The following is a 21,220-nucleotide window of genomic DNA, read 5'->3' as shown; positions in this document are numbered from 1 at the left end:
GAGCTGGACATCGTGATTATGTTTGAAAGAGACGACGTGATGATGATACAGTGTAGTTGAAAGAAAAATTATAACGATGTGACGAAACTTAGAAGTTTGTATGGGTGTAAGAAAATATAATTATTTTTTGTGGTTGGTGAATGAATGTTAAGTTTTAATATTGACATTTTTTTTTTACAAAATGGTCAATTTGATGTATTTTTCTGAACCAGGCGGTATAACAAAACCGACTCCGGTTCTTTGGTTCGAATGATTTTGGACGGTTTAATCTAGTTTTTTCGATTTTACTCCGGTTTTGACCCACTAGTGATTTTGAAAGGCTGACCCAACCAAATTCATCTCCGATTACCAGACCAACCGATTGAATCGGCCGGTTCAATCTAGTTTTTTCGATTTTACTCCGGTTTTGATCCAGTAGCGGTTTTGAAAGGTTGACCCAACCGGATTCATCTCCGATTCCCGGACAAACCGATTGAACCGACCGGTTCGATCCAATTTTTAAAATACTGGGTTCAAATTATTAGATTTAATTATTAGATTTAATTCATATTTAAGTTTGTTAGATATTAGATTTAAATATTAGATTTGATTCATATTTAAGTTTGTTAGAGGCTTATAAATAGGGTGTCAATCATTGTAACTTTTAATCCTTTTTGTAGCCGTCATTCTCTTAATAGAATATTCATCTTTTATTCTACCTTTGCACCAACAATTGGTATCTAGAGCTCCGGTTCAGATTCATTGGGAAACACGGGAAACACGAGTGAACGTGAGGTCTTGTGTGTTTGATTTTGATTCTTAGATTCGTGTTGAATCTTGAACAAAATCTGATCAGAATTTTAATTCTGTGGGTTGGGAAACACTGTGTGAGAAATCTGAGTGTATTGTGCAAGGTAGAAAGATGAACGGAAACGGCAACATGAACACCAAACTTCCAGTATTTGACGGTAAAAACTGGAATCGTTGGATGATCCAAATGCGTGTACTGTTCGGTGCTCAAGATGTTCTAGATCTTGTCACTGATGGTTATGTTCCGGTAGCAGCAGATGCGACGGATGAACAGAAAAACGCGCAGAAGGAAGTAAGGAAGAAGGATCAGAAAGCATTGTTCTTCATTCATCAATGTGTTGATGTAAATGTGTTTGAGAAGATTGCAGATTCAACGACAGCAAAGGCTGCGTGGGACACACTGGTTAGATGTTATGGTGGTGACGCATCAGTGAAGAAGGTGAAGCTTCAGTCCTTGAGAAAGCAATATGAGAATCTCAACATGAAGAATAATGAGAAAGTTTCTGAATACATCTCCAGAGTGATTCTGATCACTAATGAGATGAAAGCGTGTGGAGAAACTCTTTCTGAAGAAACAATCATGGAGAAGGTATTGAGATCCCTTACCTGTCAATTTGATTACATTGTGGTAGCAATAGAACATTCCAAAGATCTGAGCACCATGAGAATTGAAGAGCTGCAGAGCAGTCTAGAAGCGCAAGAGTTGCGTTTGACTGAGAGAACTTCTGAAAGGGAAGTAGAGCAGCAGGCTCTGAAAGCAACTTCTGATAGGAGGTATCAGAAGCAGTCAGAAGCCAGGAGAAGATCTGATGGTGGTCAGAAGTCAGAAAGCTCAACCTCTGATAGACAAAAGAATGCTCAGAAGGGAAAAGAGAAGTATGACAAGAAGAAAATCCAATGTTACTGCTGTAAGAAGTTTGGTCACTTTGCTAGAGACTGTTGGTCAAACAAGGAGAGAAAATCAGAAGAAGCAAATATAGCCAGAAGTTCTGATGACGAATCTGTGTTATTGATGGCCTCTGAATCTGGTGATATGGATCTGATAGACTGGTGGTATATGGACACTGGTTGTTCAAATCATCTTACTGGAAACAAGAAATGGCTGGTTGACTTTGACTCTGAAAAGAGGACAAAGATCAGATGTGCTGATGACAAATATCTTAATGCAGAAGGTATGGGAAATGTCAGAGTGACTCTGAACAATGGGAAAACAGCATTGATTCAGAACGTGTGGTATGTACCTGGCATCAGAAGCAATCTGATGAGTGTGGGACAATTAATTGAGAAAGGTTTCTCAGTTACCATGAAGGACAATCTTCTGAAGCTGTACGACTGTAATCAGAAGTTGATTATGGAGTCAGAACAGGGAAGGAATAGAACATTCAAGGTGAATGTCAGAACTGCAGACTCAGAATGTCTTAGTGCAACAAGTGCTGAGAAGGAGAGTGAGCTGTGGCACAGAAGATTTGGTCATTTGAATTTCAGAAGCTTAAAACATCTGAATTCAAAGAAGTTGGTACATGGAATTCCTGCAATTAAGAAGCCTGAAAAGTCATGCAAAGTTTGCATGGAAGGAAAACAACCACGATTGCCATTTGCGTCAGAAACTGCTCCAAGAGCAAAACATGCCTTGGGAGTTGTACATTCTGATGTGTGTGGTCCATTTCCAGTAGCATCGATTGGAGGGAATAAATACTTTGTGTTATTTGTTGATGAATTCACAAGAATGACATGGGTATCCCTATTAAGTTTAAACACGAGGTGTTTGATGAATTCAAGAAGTTCAGAATGAAGGCTGAGAATCAGAGTGGTCAGAAGTTGAAGATTCTTAGAACTGACGGTGGAGGTGAGTATAACTCCAAAGAGTTCCAGAAGTTCTGTGAGGAGAATGGAATTGAGCATGAGGTTACTGCTCCTTATACCCCTCAACACAATGGTCTTGCTGAAAGAAGAAACCGCACTTTGCTTGATATGGTGAGAAGCATGCTAAAGGAGAAGAAGCTTCCTCAGAAGCTCTGGGGAGAAGCTGTTGCCACCGCAACGTATGTACTCAACCGATGTCCTACGAAGAAGTTGAAGGAAATAGTTCCAATACAGAAGTGGACTGGAGATAAGCAAAGTGTTAGTCATCTGAAGGTGTTTGGTTTTGTTTGCTATAAACATGTTCCAGAAGCCAGAAGACAGAAGCTGGATGATAGAAGCAAAGTGATGATTCTGATAGGGTACCACAGTACAGGTGCATACAAGCTCTATTGTCCAGAAACCAATAAAATTGAATTCAGCAGAGATGTGATTGTGAAGGAATCAGAAGTTTGGAATTGGGATAAGTCTCAATCTGACTCTGATGTTAGAACCTCTGAAGAAAGGTCAGAGTTCAGAATTTCTGAGGTTGGAGTAAACTCTGACGTTGATTCTGATTCTGATAGTGATTCTGACTCTGGAGAAGAATCAGAAGATGAAGGTGACTCTGATGATCCAGATGACCCAGACTCTGATGGTAATCCAGATTCTGGTGGCAATTCAGACTCTGGAAATATGCCAGACCCTGAAGATGATCAAAGCTCTGGAGGAAGTCAACCATCTGAAGCTAGAAACTCTGAAGCTCAAGACTCTGAACAAGTTCAGAGACCACAAAGAGTCAGAAACATCCCCAGAAGATATGCAGAATTTGACATGCTGCAAGACACTAAAGTAGACTCTGAAGGAGAAGTTATTCAGTGTGCCATGTTAGTAGACTCTAAACTCATAAGTACAGAAGAGGCTCTTAAGCAGAAGCTCTGGCTGAAGGCCATGAAAGAAGAACTTGATGCTATAGAGAGAAACAAGACTGGAAGTTCTGAACAAGAGATAGCCAAGTTCAAGAAAGTTCTGATGAATGAATTCGAAATGACTGATCTAGGCAAAATGACATACTTTCTAGGGATGGAGTTCAGATACTCTGAGAAAGGTATTATTTTGCATCAGCTCAAGTATGAATTAGAACTTCTGAAGAGATTTGATCTGAAGAATTGTAAGATTGCTGTTACTGCATGCCAAGCTGTGTGGATTCTGAATCTATTGCAGGATCTGAAGATTAAAGTAAACAAACCTCTGAAGCTGATGATTGACAACAAGTCTGCAATCAATCTTGCCAGAAACCCAGTGTTGCATGGGAGAAGCAAGCACATTGAGACCAAGTATCATTTTCTGAGACATCAAGTTCAGAGGGGAGTGTTAGAAGTTGTACACTGCAGCACTCAGAAGCAGTTGGCAGATGTTCTGACGAAAGCTATCAAGACTGATCAATTTCTCAGATTAAGGGATGGAATTGGTGTTACAAGTTTTGATGGAATATGAATTAAGGGATGGTATTAGATTTAATTATTAGATTTAATTCATATTTAAGTTTGTTAGATATTAGATTTAAATATTAGATTTGATTCATATTTAAGTTTGTTAGAGGCTTATAAATAGGGTGTCAATCATTGTAACTTTTAATCCTTTTTGTAGCCGTCATTCTCTTAATAGAATATTCATCTTTTATTCTACCTTTGCACCAACACAAATAAATATCTTACATATCCATTAAAATTCATTGGACATATCCTATTAAATTCCAACTTTTATACGTTCAATTAAGATCTCTTTTATTAGTGTTGAATAATGTGAAATAATCTGATTAAAATTTTAACTCTGTGGGTTGGAAAACACTGTGTGAGAAATCTGAGTGTATTGTGCAAGGTAGAAAGATGAACGGAAACGGCAACATGAACACCAAACTTCCAGTATTTGACGGTAAAAACTGGAATCGTTGGATGATCCAAATGCGTGTACTGTTCGGTGCTCAAGATGTTCTAGATCTTGTCACTGATGGTTATGTTCCGGTAGCAGCAGATGCGACGGATGAACAGAAAAACGCGCAGAAGGAAGTAAGGAAGAAGGATCAGAAAGCATTGTTCTTCATTCATCAATGTGTTGATGTAAATGTGTTTGAGAAGATTGCAGATTCAACGACAGCAAAGGCTGCGTGGGACACACTGGTTAGATGTTATGGTGGTGACGCATCAGTGAAGAAGGTGAAGCTTCAGTCCTTGAGAAAGCAATATGAGAATCTCAACATGAAGAATAATGAGAAAGTTTCTGAATACATCTCCAGAGTGATTCTGATCACTAATGAGATGAAAGCGTGTGGAGAAACTCTTTCTGAAGAAACAATCATGGAGAAGGTATTGAGATCCCTTACCTGTCAATTTGATTACATTGTGGTAGCAATAGAACATTCCAAAGATCTGAGCACCATGAGAATTGAAGAGCTGCAGAGCAGTCTAGAAGCGCAAGAGTTGCGTTTGACTGAGAGAACTTCTGAAAGGGAAGTAGAGCAGCAGGCTCTGAAAGCAACTTCTGATAGGAGGTATCAGAAGCAGTCAGAAGCCAGGAGAAGATCTGATGGTGGTCAGAAGTCAGAAAGCTCAACCTCTGATAGACAAAAGAATGCTCAGAAGGGAAAAGAGAAGTATGACAAGAAGAAAATCCAATGTTACTGCTGTAAGAAGTTTGGTCACTTTGCTAGAGACTGTTGGTCAAACAAGGAGAGAAAATCAGAAGAAGCAAATATAGCCAGAAGTTCTGATGACGAATCTGTGTTATTGATGGCCTCTGAATCTGGTGATATGGATCTGATAGACTGGTGGTATATGGACACTGGTTGTTCAAATCATCTTACTGGAAACAAGAAATGGCTGGTTGACTTTGACTCTGAAAAGAGGACAAAGATCAGATGTGCTGATGACAAATATCTTAATGCAGAAGGTATGGGAAATGTCAGAGTGACTCTGAACAATGGGAAAACAGCATTGATTCAGAACGTGTGGTATGTACCTGGCATCAGAAGCAATCTGATGAGTGTGGGACAATTAATTGAGAAAGGTTTCTCAGTTACCATGAAGGACAATCTTCTGAAGCTGTACGACTGTAATCAGAAGTTGATTATGGAGTCAGAACAGGGAAGGAATAGAACATTCAAGGTGAATGTCAGAACTGCAGACTCAGAATGTCTTAGTGCAACAAGTGCTGAGAAGGAGAGTGAGCTGTGGCACAGAAGATTTGGTCATTTGAATTTCAGAAGCTTAAAACATCTGAATTCAAAGAAGTTGGTACATGGAATTCCTGCAATTAAGAAGCCTGAAAAGTCATGCAAAGTTTGCATGGAAGGAAAACAACCACGATTGCCATTTGCGTCAGAAACTGCTCCAAGAGCAAAACATGCCTTGGGAGTTGTACATTCTGATGTGTGTGGTCCATTTCCAGTAGCATCGATTGGAGGGAATAAATACTTTGTGTTATTTGTTGATGAATTCACAAGAATGACATGGGTATCCCTTATTAAGTTTAAACACGAGGTGTTTGATGAATTCAAGAAGTTCAGAATGAAGGCTGAGAATCAGAGTGGTCAGAAGTTGAAGATTCTTAGAACTGACGGTGGAGGTGAGTATAACTCCAAATATAGTGAAATAATTGTTTTTGAAATAAATTGAGATTTGGATACTGGAACGTGGCTCTTTGATACTCTGGACATCATTAGATTATACTTAAATACGGGATAATATTTTCTTTTAAAAAAAGAACTAAATTTTAAGGATATATTCGCTTTCGCGCAGCCGAAACCGAGATAAGTCTATACTATATATAATTCATTTTCGCGATAATAAATCTTACGGTGCAAAAAATCTTTTTGAAAATTAATTAATTTAATTAATTAAAATGTTAATGGTAAAAAAAATTAGTTTAAAGGTGATGTCGTCTTTCACTCGCGCAACATCGGGTTTTAGGCGCATAAACAACCATTTTCACGTGTACCGTTATATTTTTAAAACCACTATTTTTGAAAAGATGATCTTTTTCTAATCTAATAATAAAATATTTTCACTGGTTTTATTAATTGAAAACTAATTTAATTCCCTAAGTTAGATATTGTTTTTTTTTCGAATCTGAACTGGTATCATTTAGGTACTGTTTTTACAGCATCTTTTAAAGCTAAAAAACTGAAATTATATTCAAACCAAAAATAATCATATATTAAATATAATTTTAACGATTAATTAGAGCACTATCGGCCCTCACATTCCTGTATTGCGGAATTAGTTAGACATGGTAAAATTCAAACAAAAACATTAATAGATATAACAATTCATCATGAACATGCTACTTAGAATAATGGAATAGGCAAATGCAAGTATATATCGATAGGATAGAAAAACAGTAAGTAAAAAAGAAAAACAAAACCTGCAACTGATATAAATGGAGATCCAAATTAATACAGAAAAATTATTGAAATAAGTTCCAGCAAAATTATTCCAAAAAGATTGAGGTACAACTGGTATTGAGTGCCTTCGAATCGTGTAGAAGAAAGTGGAGAAAAATATGAAAGTGGGGAAAAACTAATTTTGACTTCGTTGCAATTTTTCAGCATTTAAGATCCATGGCGGACGCCATGGTGCCATGGCGAACACCATCAAGTCCTAATGGATGAATGTGTGAAAATGGCTCTTTTTTGAGCCTTCTCAAGCTCATGGTGGATGCCATGGGACCATGGCGAACTCCATGAGGCTAAAATGCTGACTCCTCCTTTTTTCTTTGTCTTTTCATGCTGCGCGTCATGGCAAACACCATGAGGCACACTCTTGTCATTTTCTTGCGTAATCATATTTGTTAAATACTTGAAACAAACACAATATCAGTATAACATAATAAAAAGAAGACAAAACTTTCTAAAATGTGATGTGAATTGAGTCGTAATGTGATTTGTTTCGTGGTTATCATAAATCTCGATCCTAGAAACCTTCTTCTCCATTGATGATTTCGCAGCCCCAACATGTAAATGATAATGAAAATAATAAACAATGTAATAATGACAATACTATGTAAATTCTGTTTTCTCTTTGTGCTAACTAACTTTAGGGGTTAGTTAGAGGTAGTTGAGAGGAGTTAGTTAGGATCTAACTACTTGTCTTAGCTATATATAGTAGTCTTCTCTATTGTAACAATTGAGATTGAGAATTACATTTCATTTTTGATCACATACAACTTCTCTTCAAGCTTTTCCTTTCTTTTGGTTATGGAGTTTCAGCTCATTGTTGTATGTTCACATGGTATCACAAGCCTGTGATTCTGCTTTCCGCTGCGATCTTTCTCAATCTTCTTCTTTCGATCCAACTTCTTATATCCAATCCAAAGCAGATTATTCCCTTTTCACTAAGACTTCTTCTCAAGGTTTCACTATGATTCTGGTTTATGTTGATGATTTAGTAGTTGGAGGCACTGATTCTCATGAAATTTTACAAATCAAAACTTGTTTGGATGCTAAATTCAGTATCAAAGACTTGGGAGTTCCTAGGCTTTGAAGTGGCTCGCAGCACTCATGGTATTTCTTTATGTCAAAGAAAATACACTCTTGATTTGATTTCTGATGCTGGTCTTCTTGGTGCCAAACCTTGTTCCACCACTATGCAACCTCATCTTCAACTCCACAAAACATATCGCACACCTCTCTCTGATCCTACTCCCTACAGAAGGCTTATTGGTCGTTTATTGTATCTCACACATACCAGACCTGAAATTTCCTATGCTGTCAGCAAACTAAGTCAATTTCTTGCTGCTCCAACAGATAAACATATGTTAGTTGGTCTACATGTTTTGAAGTACCTCAAAACAGTCCAGGCCAAAGACTCATTTTTCAATCTAATACCTCTTTATGTCTCAAAGGTTTTTTAGATTCAGATTGGGGGGCTTGCCCTGATACACGAAGATCCACTTCTGGTTTTTGTTATTTTCTTGGCACTTCACTCATTAGCTGGAAGAGCAAGAAGCAGCCTGTCATTTCCAGATCTTCATCTGAAGCTGAGTATCGTGCTCTTGCTCAAGCTACTTGTGAAGGGGTTTGGCTTCTCAATATTCTTCATGATTTTCACATCAATCATTCAGTACCTATCATCCTTTACTGTGATAACAAATCTGCCATGCATATAGCTGTCATGAGCGCACAAAACACATAGAGATCGATTGTCATGTTGTACGTGAGAAAGTTCTAGCTGGAGTTGTTCATCTCATGCCTGTCACTTCTAAGGAGCAAATTGCAGATATTTTTACCAAGTCTCTTCAACCTGGTCCTTTCAATACTTTGCAATCCAAGCTTGGAATGATTGATATTCATTCCAAGCACGAGGTGTTTGATGAATTCAAGAAGTTCAGAATGAAGGCTGAGAATCAGAGTGGTCAGAAGTTGAAGATTCTTAGAACTGACGGTGGAGGTGAGTATAACTCCAAAGAGTTCCAGAAGTTCTGTGAGGAGAATGGAATTGAGCATGAGGTTACTGCTCCTTATACCCCTCAACACAATGGTCTTGCTGAAAGAAGAAACCGCACTTTGCTTGATATGGTGAGAAGCACTTTGCTCCTTATACCCCTCAATTTTATTAATGAAATAATTATATAATTATTAAAAATATATTATTTTCACTATATTTGATCAAATAATTTGAATATATTTTATTATAATTCAAACCAATTGACCAAATAACTTGATGAGATTTTATGATAATTTAAACCCCAAAATTAGATTTTAATTATTATTTTTACAAAAATAATGGATGTCATTTGTATTTTTGATTATTAACTAACGCTAAAATCTACGGTTATTAGACAAGTATTTATTTGATATATTTTTTTAAAGAATAATAAATGTCATACATTAAAAAATAGTTTATATTATATTTCCACAGTCTCAATAAAAACAAAATATCGCACCTTTTTCTTTAAAGGAATATGAATATTTTGTCATGTGAAGTTTATGGTAGATTATTTTTATAAGTTAGTGATGTTTTTCATTATTTTTATAACTATAATTATAAAATCCATAACAACTATTAATTAAATAATTTGTAAATACAATAATTAAATATAAGTTTAGTGTTGAGAATTATTAAATTTGTATACCAATTAATCAATAGAAATTATAAAAATAAATATTTAAAATGAGATTACATGATTGATACTTCAAATTTTTTTTTATGTAAATTTCAGATGGAGTGTTGGTAGATGAATGTATTCAAACAAAGAAAGAAACAAGCAAAGAAATTGTTTATTTTATATTCAAACTTTACAAATTGCAACAACATTCACCCCCTAAACACGAGCCACCTGGTTTGCCCAATGATCCTTTACAAAAATGGTCACACTGTTCTGGTGCAGTTGGACAAAAATTCGATATGAAGCATAATTTTCCGCCTGCTCTTGAAACTATCATTTCATTCCATTAGCAATAATATATAAAATTATGTTGATAAGATTATTTTTTATAAATAGATAATTTAATTAAAAACATAACAATGAATATGAAGCAATGCAAATTGAGTTTTATAAATAGATAATTACCGGCAACCATGCCTGAAGCAATGCAAATAATCAAAATGGTTAAAAAGAGAGTCTTGTAGGATGCCATTTTATTTTTAAATGTTGAAGTAAGCATCTTGCAAGAGCCTATTTATAAGGACTTTGGGAATTGAATTATGAAATAAGATATTATTTTGATTTTTGAAAATTCAATCTTTTAATTTAAATCTTTTTATTTATTTTATATGCTTTTTTTAAATCGACCCAATGAATAATACTACACAAAATTTCCAAATATTATTTTAATTATATAATTGCTCAAAAATTAAACTATTTTTGGGATAGATTTAAATTTTTATTCATACCATATAATGATGGGATACGTTATTGTTCAGAATTAAACATCATATAAATATACAAGTGTTATACGACATAACCTATTAAATGTCTGTGTAAAAAAAAAGCCATTGAAATGTCAACTTTGATATGTTTTAATAACATCTCTTTTAGTAGTAAAACATTTTTTAGTCATTTATTAAATTGTCATGAATATTAAATAGTTTCTAAACTCAAAATAAAAGAATTTGATAATTTTATTTCTCAATATCTTTTAAGAGTGAAATTTTATTTTCCGAATTGCTTTATATAGATCCCATAATTAATCTACAAATGCTGAGAATTTAGTCTATATAATATCTTTATTACATCTTTTGGCTACAATGTCTTCCCATCCAATGGTACAAAATAAAATGTAATTTTTTTTGAATAGTTATAATTTTTTTTTATTTTTTTCTATATTATGTGATTACAACGTCTTTCATATCCAACAGTGAAATTTAGAAACAAAACTCTTTCAGTTGTCCAAAAATCTAACAAAATACTGTTGGAATATTCAACAATTTTTTATTTTGAAATTTTTTAACCACAAATTTTAACTTATTTTATAAATTTTTAATGATTCAATCTATAAAGGAGTTGTATTTGCTAATTATTTTTTTTATATATCATTATGGAAAATTTAAAATAGATGGAAACACATTTCAAATTGAAAATAGTCAAAAAATAAATAAATATTAATGTGTAAGATATTATCAGAACGAAGGGAATCTTCTAATTAAATATAAAATAAATATATATATTAATTCAGAATAACAATATTTTCTGTATTTTCTGTAACTTAAACAACAATATTACTTTTAAGTATTATTTTGATAAAAAATATTGGGCAACACTTAAGTTTTTCTGTATTATATGAATATTGATAAAATAAGAGAAAAATATATTCCAAACTTAAAAAACAATAATTTGATATCCTTATTAATAAATATTAAATAAAATTTATTAAAATTTATTTTTCTACTATTTTTCCAGAATGTAATATCTTGGCCTAAACCATTGGTTTAAAATCCAATCGCTTTTGTTTTTAATCTCTCATAAAGCCCATGATTGTTACAAGTAGTGTATTGTCTACTAATAAATATTAATTTATTTATGAAAATTATTTTTACAAAACCTAACGTTTTGTTCTATCAATGAATTGTATTTCCTCGATTAGTTTTTGTTGTGCCATTTTGGAAATTTTAACTTCATGCCGATATATTTCAAATTAGAAATCTTCACTTTTATTTCAATGTTATTGTGTTTAATATTAAGAGGATAAGAACATCAGACTAACTTATAGAATAAGTTAATAAATATTAATTTGAAATAGATTATGTACATTATATTTTATCAAATAATTTGTTGGTCAAATAAATTAGTTTCATATATATGAATATATAAATTTTATGTGACATATCCTATAAATGCCAATTTTTATAGGTTCATCAATGTTTTAAAAATTGAACCGAAGATCGAACCGGTGAAATTTCTGGTTTAAGGTTCAATTGATTCAATCGGTTAATGTTACGGTTGAACCGTTTATTAAATAAACTAATATTCATAGATATGTCAGACATAATCACATGTTCACAACATAATAAAATAAATATTTCAAAAATCAATTACAAACTTAATACAACAAAACCAATAGCACATATAATAACACAACATAGTTGCACAATTCATTTCATCTTCATTTAATAATAATTTGAACAAATTAAAAAATTATAATAAAATAAGTTAAGCTAATTCAAGCCAAAATTAAAATAATATAAGATACTAAGTAAAATAAAGTTCAAATAACTAAGAATACATAAATTAAATAAAATAGAATACAAAATATAAAGAATACAATATACTTAATTAAACAAAAAAAATCGAGTTGAACTAAGACAAATAAGTTTTAGTTGACAACAACAAACAATATTGAATTAAACGACAATTAACATTGAGCTGGACATCGTGATTATGTTTGAAAGAGACGACGTGATGATGATGCAGTGTAGTTGAAAGAAAAACTATAACGATGTGACGAAACTTAGAAGTTTGTATGGGTGTAAGAAAATATAATTATTTTTTGTGGTTGGTGAATGAATGTTAAGTTTTAATATTGACATTTTTTTTTTACAAAATGGTCAATTTGATGTATTTTTCTGAACCAGACGGTATAACAAAACCGACTCCGATTCTTTGGTTCGAATGATTTTGGACGGTTTAATCTAGTTTTTCCGATTTTACTCCGGTTTTGACCCACTAGTGATTTTGAAAGGTTGACCCAACCAAATTCATCTCCGATTACCAGACCAACCGATTGAATCGGCCGGTTCAATCTAGTTTTTTCGATTTTACTCCGGTTTTGATCCAGTTGCGGTTTTGAAAGGTTGACCCAACCAGATTCATCTCCGATTCCCGGACAAACCGATTGAACCGACCGGTTCGATCCAATTTTTAAAATACTGGGTTCAAATAAATTATTTTCGTACATATAAACATACAAATTTTATACGACATATCCTATTAAATTCCAACTTTTATACGTTCAATTAAGATCTCTTTTATTAGTCACGATTAATAATGTGAAATATTTTCCCAACTCTTGATTTTAAAATATTATAACTCTCTTTCTGGTTTTCTTTTTAAAATGAATTTTAATTTTAAAATTACTTTATGTAGAACCCATAATTCTTCTTCAAGTGCATATCATATAATCTCGATGATATTTTTATTTAATAAAATATCTTTCACAATCAATATTATAGAATAAAATAAAAATATTTACGGATGGATTTTAGGTAGTATTTTAATAAAAATATTGGCCAATATATGGATTTTTCTCTAATTCTTACGCATCCATAAAAAAAACCAATAAAAACTACTCGAAAGTTTAAAAAATCATTTAATAATCTATTAAATATGTAAAGTAGAGTATTTTCCATGTAATAAATATTAAGTTATTCTTTAACAAATTCATTTTTAAATTATTTTCATTAAACTTTAATAATTCCATGTATAAATTATTTGTGTTCCCAAAAATATATTTTGTTGTTCCATTGTGTTTAATAGCATGAGGTCGAGAACATCCGTCTATTTTATTAATGAAATAATTATATAATTATTAAAAATATATTATTTTCACTATATTTAATCAAATAATTTGAATATATTTTATTATAATTCAAACCAATTGACCAAATAACTTGATGAGATTTTATGATAATTTAAACCCCAAAATTAGATTTTAATTATTATTTTTACAAAAATAATGGATGTCATTTGTATTTTTGATTATTAACTAATGCTAAAATCTACGGTTATTAGACAAGTATTTATTTGATATATTTTTTTAAAGAATAATAAATGTCATACATTAAAAAATAGTTTATATTATATTTCCACAGTCTCAATAAAAACAAAATATCGCACCTTTTTCTTTAAAGGAATATAAATATTTTGTCATGTGAAGTTTATGGTAGATTATTTTTATAAGTTAGTGATGTTTTTCATTATTTTTATAACTATAATTATAAAATCCATAACAACTATTAATTAAAGAATTTGTAAATACAATAATTAAATATAAGTTTAGTGTTGAGAATTATTAAATTTGTATACCAATTAATCAATAGAAATTATAAAAATAAATATTTAAAATGAAATTACATGATTGATACTTCAAAATTCTTTTTATGTAAATTTCAGATGGAGTGTTGGTAGATGAATGTATTCAAACAAAGAAAGAAACAAGCAAAGAAATTGTTTATTTTATATTCAAACTTTCCAAATTGCAACAACATTCACCTTCTAAACACGAGCCACCTGGTTTGCCCAATGATCCTTTACAAAAATGGTCACACTGTTCTGGTGCAGTTGGACAAAAAATCGATATGAAGCATAATTTTCCGCCTGCTCCTGAAACTATCATTTCATTCCATTAGAAATAATATATAAAATTATGTTGATAAGATTATTTTTTATAAATAGATAATTTAATTAAAAACATAACAATGAATATGAAGCAATGCAAATTGAGTTTTATAAATAAATAATTACCGGCAACCATGCCTGAAGCAATGCAAATAATCAAAATGGTTAAAAAGAGAGTCTTGTAGGATGCCATTTTATTTTTAAATGTTGAAGTAAGCATCTTGCAAGAGCCTATTTATAAGGACTTTGGGAATTGAATTATGAAATAAGATATTATTTTGATTTTTGAAAATTCAATCTTTTAATTTAAATCTTTTTATTTATTTTATATGCTTTTTTTAAATCGACCCAATGAATAATACTACACAAAATTTCCAAATATTATTTTAATTATATAATTTCTCAAAAATTAAACTATTTTTGGGATAGATTTAAATTTTTATTCATACCATATAATGATGGGATACGTTATTGTTTAGAATTAAACATCATATAAATATACAAGTGTTATACGACATAACCTATTAAATGTCTGTGTAAAAAAAAAGCCATTGAAATGTCAACTTTAATATGTTTTAATAACATCTCTTTTAGTAGTAAAACATTTTTTAGTCATTTATTAAATTGTCATGAATATTAAATAGTTTCTAAACTCAAAATAAAAGAATTTGATAATTTAATTTCTCAATATCTTTTGAGAGTGAAATTTTATTTTCCGAATTGCTTTATGTAGATCCCATAATTAATCTACAAATGCTGAGAATTTAGTCTATATAATATCTTTATTACATCTTTTGGCTACAATGTCTTCCCATCCAATGGTACAAAATAAAATGTATTTTTTTTTTGAATAGTTATAAAATATTATATTTTCTCTCTCTATATTATGTGATTACAACGTCTTTCATATCCAACAGTGAAATTTAGAAACAAAACTCTTTCAGTTGTCCAAAAGTCTAACAAAATACTGTTTGGCATATTATAAGATATGGGCCACATACACTTGAGTGGGCTTTTTAGCTTTCAGCCCACACAAGTGGTTCTATAAATAGAACCCTTGTGTAGAAGCATTTGTGCAGTTGCAATTTCGTTTCTCTCTCTCTCTCTCTCACTCAAAGCCTTCATTCGTAGCAGCTAACACTGAGATTGAAGGAATCCGTTCGTGTGGACTGAGTAGAGGCGTTGTCGTCGTTCAATATTTGTGATCGCTCCGTAGATCTGCATCAAAGGTTACAATTGCCACAAGAGGTAATGATTCTATCACTGATCATGCTCATTCGTAAGGATCACTAAAGGATAAATTTTAAGTTCCGTTGCATTTTGGATTGCTCTTCTCCTTCAGTGGTATCAGAGCCACTTACGAAACCATGCATCTGATAGCTGTTTATTTTCTGTATTTTTTGTATTAATACGATTAAAAGACAAAATGAATCAAAGAATAAACGAGTAATTAAATTTGGCATCATGTGTGTACGATTTGGATGATTGATGTTGACTATGCTTCGGAATCCGACATTAGTATGGTGAAGCAGCGATACATTGATCGTCCATAGGTTATGCAATTGAGACCGATCAGGTTATATATATGATATAAGTAATCTTGATGCAAAATACGGTATATATGATATACTGTTTCTATTTCGTTCATTCAAACACTTAATGGTTATTTTCCTTTGGGCGACCAATGGTCGTTTGCTTCTTGATTTGACATTAGTATGGTGAAAAAATGACGTGTTGATCAATCATATTGGATCAACAATCGAGGTGTGTTTGACGGTCTGAAATTGGTGCATTAGGGTTAATGACGACACAAGGGTTGTGTTGTCAAAGAGTTATACGATTAGGGTTGTGACTGCGCAAGAGTTTTGCTTTAAAGTATCAGATGTTGATGCGAAAAACGATGTCAATTTCAAATGAATTGTTCATTAAAATTTTCGGCCAGGGGCGCTGCCCCCTTGACCCCCGTCCGCTGATCGGTCAGCGGAACCCCGGCTAACTCTGCGTAGTGTGATCGGTCGCCAAAATTTAATTTGGTTTTAATTAATTAAAATAATTAAAATAAATAATAATAATGTGTTTATTATTATTGTCTTGTAGTGATCGGTTATGGCCTTAGTTTTCCTTTATTTTATTTTGGGTTTTTAAAATACGACCTGCGTGGCGTGCCTCTCTTTTAATCTCTTAATGTAACTTCTTTTCTCATCTCACTCCCTCGTATGTAAAACGAGTTTCTTTTATGTAATGTAATGTTAGGAAGAAAGACAAGAATTCAATATCAAAGGAGGACAACCTTGAAGATCTTGCTTGGAGAAACTTAGATCGTTATTATGTTAGCTTAGGTTCTCTCATTGGCTTGGGAGAACAATTGCGCTAGGGGCCATAACTGTTTCATTATGTATGTTGATGCATGTGAATGTATGTTGATGCATGTGAGAGACGATTTATATGATAAATAAGTCGGTGAGATCAGAATAATTACAAATTCCCTCTAATTAAATATTAAGTTTATGCTTTCCAAGTTTTAGCACTCATCAAGACTAGTATCAGATAATGTAGGTTTCGCCTACGCGAGGTGCATGTTCTATATTAGTAAGGTGCGATGGGATAATTGTAATATCCAATTGTTAAAACAATGGGTCAAACTTAACTAAACAAATTATAATAAGATTATATATGTTTAGAAGCAAGAGTTGGAAATGATCCATGTGATGGATTGGAATAAGGAGTTTTTCACCCAACTAAAATGTTCGAGAGTTGTATTAGATACAATTGGAAGGAGTTCCTACCTAAATAACCTAGTTTTGTGTAATCCACCGACGCGGACTTAAAACAAAGTGAAATGTGGATCTCGACCCACTAGAAAATCTTCGAACGGGATTTTCCGAATCAAATGGCGAGGGTCATTTGTTTTTAATAAAATAGTGGGATCAAATGGTAAAGGCCTAATTAAATATGTTATTGATACTTATATTTTCATTATTTTCATGTAGATCAGCATGACAACAAACACCTCTAACAACATTTTGCGATCAATCCTTGACAAGGAAAAATTGTCTGGGACAAATTTTCTGGATTGGCACCGAAACCCGAGGATTGTCCTCAAACATGATAGAAAGCTGTATGTCTTGGAGAAACATGTTCCTGAAGAGGAACCTCCTAGTTTTGCACCTAAGGCAGAAAGAGATGCTTATAAGAAGCATGTCGATGATGCCAATGAAACTGCTTGTCTCATGCTAGCTACCATGAACTCAGAGTTGCAAAAGCAACATGAGAACATGGCAGCGTTCGATATGATCGAACACCTGAAGATGCTCTATCAAGAGCAAGCAAGGCATGAAAGGTTTGAAGTTTCAAAAGTCCTTTTTCAAGGCAAGTTAGCGGAGGGAGCCCCTGTAGGTCCCCATGTGCTCAAGATGATTGGGTATGTGGAAAACCTTGAGAGGTTGGGGTTTCCCCTCGGAAAGGAACTTGCGACTGATTTGATCTTGCAATTGTTGTCAGATAGATTCAGTCAATTTGTCCTAAATTTCAATATGAATGATATGGACAAATCTCTTCCTGAACTGCTAGCCATGTTAAGAACTGCTGAGCAGAATCTGAAGTCAAAAGGAAAGTCCATTCTGATGATCGGAAACGGAAAGAGACAGAACAAAAGACCCACCAAGTAGGCTGATAAAGGGAAAGGCAAGGAAGTTGCCAAACCCAAACCCACTGTTGCTGCTTTGAAATCTAGTGGAGGCATAGCAAAGGAAGGCACTTGCTTCCATTACGGTAAGACTGGACACTGGAAGAGAAACTGCCCAAAGTACCTGGAAGATAAGAAGAATGGAGTAGAGACTTCAACTTCAGGTATTTTTGTTATTGAAATGAATTTATCTACTTTTGCATCATGGGTATTAGATACTGGATGCAGTTCTCACATTTGTACCAATGTGCAGGGGCTAAAAAGGAGTAGAGATTTGGCAAAAGGTGAAGTTGACCTACGAGTTGGCAATGGAGCAAAGGTTGATGCTTTAGCCGTAGGAACTTATGTATTGACTTTACCTAGTGGTTTAATAATTCAGTTAGAGAACTATTATTATGTACCTGCAATTAGCAGGAATATCATTTCCGTTTCTTGTTTGGACAAGTTTGGTTTTTCATTTATAATAAAGAACAATTATTGCTCAATTTATTTGAATGATATATTCTATGCTAGTGCACAAATGAACAATGGACTATATGTCCTTGATCTTGAAATGCCTATTTATAACATTAATACTACAAGGATGAAACCTAATGAGTTAAATCCAACTTACCTTTGGCATTGTCGATTAGGCCACATAAATGAGAAACGCATTTCCAAACTCCATAAAGATGGACTCTTGGACTCTTTTGATTATGAATCATATGAGACATGCAGATCTTGTTTAATTGGAAAGATGACAAAGTCTCCATTCACAGGAAAAGGTGAAAGAGCAAATGATCTTTTGGCCCTCATACATACTGATGTATGTGGACCACTGAACATACCAGCCAGAGGAGGTTTTCAGTACTTCATCACATTTACTGATGATTTCAGTAGATATGGTTATGTGTATTTAATGAAACACAAATCAGAGTCCTTAGAAAAGTTCAAGGAATTCAAGAATGAAGTACAAAACCAACTAGGTAAGAATATTAAAACTCTTCGATCAGATCAAGGTGGTGAGTATTTAAGCCTAGAGTTTGATGACCATCTGAAAGAGTGTGGGATCCTATCCCAACTTACTCCTCTTGGAACACCCCAATGGAATGGTATATCTGATAGAAGAAATCGAACCCTGTTAGACATGGTCCGATCCATGATGAGTCACGCCGATCTTCCAAACTCCTTTTGGGGACATGCACTATTGACAATAGCTTACACACTTAACCGTGTTCCATCCAAAAAGGTTGAGAAGACACCATCTGAGACATGGAGTGGTAAGAAACCATATATGTCTTACATGAAGATTTGGGGTTGCGAAGTTTATGTGAAACGAAAAATTTCAACTAAGCTTGAACCCAAATCTAACAAAATACTGTTGGAATATTTAACAATTTTTTATTTTGAAATTTTTTAACCATAATTTTAACTTATTTTATAAAATTGTAATGATTCAATCTATAAAGGAGTTGTATTTGCTAATTATTTTTTTATATATTATTATGGAAAATTTAAAATAGATGGAAACACATTTCAAATTGAAAATAGTCAATTTTTTAAAATATTAATGTGTAAGATATTATCAGAACGAAAGGGATCTTCTAATTAAATAAAAAATATATATATATATATATATATATATATATATATATATATATATATATATATATATATATATATATATATATATATATATATATATATATATATATATATATATATATATATATATATATATATATATATATATATATATATATATATATATATATATATATATATATATATATATATATATATATATATATATATATTAATTCGGAATAACAATATTTTCTGTATTTTCTGTAACTTAAACAACAATATTACTTTTAAGTATTATTTTGATAAAAAATATTGGGCAACACTTAAGTTTTTCTGTATTATATGAATATTGATAAAATAAGAGAAAAATATATTCCAAACTTAAAAAACAATAATTTGATATCCTTATTAATAAATATTAAATAAAATTTATTAAAATTTATTTTTCTACTATTTTTCCAGAATGTAATATCTTGGCCTAAACCATTGGTTAAAATCCAATCACTTTTGTTTTTAATCTCTCATAAAGCCCATGATTGTTACAAGTAGTGTATTGTCTACTAATAAATATTAATTTATTTATGAAAATTATTTTTACAAAACCTAACGTTTTGTTCTATCAATGAATTGTATTTCCTCGATTAGTTTTTGTTGTGCCATTTTGAAAATATTAACTACATGCCGATATATTTCAAATTAGAAATCTTCACTTTTATTTCAATGTTATTGTGTTTAATATTAAGAGGATAAGAACATCAGAATAACTTATAGAATAAATTAATAAATATTAATTTGAAATAGATTATGTACATTATATTTTATCAAATAATTTGTTGGTCAAATAAATTAGTTTCATATATATGAATATATAAATTTTATGTGACATATCCTATAAATGCCAATTTTTATAGGTTCATCAATGTTTTAAAAATTGAACCGAAGATCGAACCGGTGAAATTTCTGGTTTAAGGTTCAATTGATTCAATCGGTTAATGTTACGGTTGAACCGTTTATTAAATAAACTAATATTCATAGATATGCCAGACAAAATCACATGTTCACAACATAATAAAATAAATATTTCAAAAATCAATTACAAACTTAATACAACAAAATCAATAGCACATATAATAACACAACATAGTTGCACAATTCATTTCATCTTCATTTAATAATAATTTGAACAAATAAAAAAATTATAATAAAATAAGTTAAGCTAATTCAAACCAAAATTAAAATAATATAAGATACTAAGTAAAATAAAGTTCAAATAACTAAGAATACATAAATTAAATAAAATAGAATACACAAAATAAAGAATACAATATACTTAATTAAACAAAAAAAATCGAGTTGAGCTAAGACAAATAAGTTATAGTTGACAACAACAAACAATATTGAATTAAACGACAATTAACATTGAGCTGGACATCGTGATTATGTTTGAAAGAGACGACGTGATGATGATACAGTGTAGTTGAAAGAAAAACTATAACGATGTGACGAAAC

The 21,220-nt window shown here is 32.0% G+C and overlaps 1 long non-coding RNA gene across 1 annotated transcript; it reads right to left on the bottom strand.

Moving 5' to 3' along the window:
• Positions 1-14,139: 14,139 nt before the first annotated feature.
• Positions 14,140-14,653, bottom strand: LOC127082456 (uncharacterized). The gene is made up of 2 exons (XR_007788182.1): positions 14,587-14,653; positions 14,140-14,451 (listed from the first exon to the last, which is right to left on the bottom strand). It is a non-coding gene; the product is annotated as an uncharacterized LOC127082456 (long non-coding RNA).
• Positions 14,654-21,220: the final 6,567 nt, after the last annotated feature.

This window comes from Lathyrus oleraceus, chromosome 1 (genome assembly GCF_024323335.1).
Source record: "Lathyrus oleraceus cultivar Zhongwan6 chromosome 1, CAAS_Psat_ZW6_1.0, whole genome shotgun sequence".
NCBI classification, from domain to species: domain Eukaryota; kingdom Viridiplantae; phylum Streptophyta; class Magnoliopsida; order Fabales; family Fabaceae; genus Lathyrus; species Lathyrus oleraceus.
Note: the sequence above shows the minus strand (reverse complement) of the source record. Positions and strands in the feature narration are given on the sequence as shown.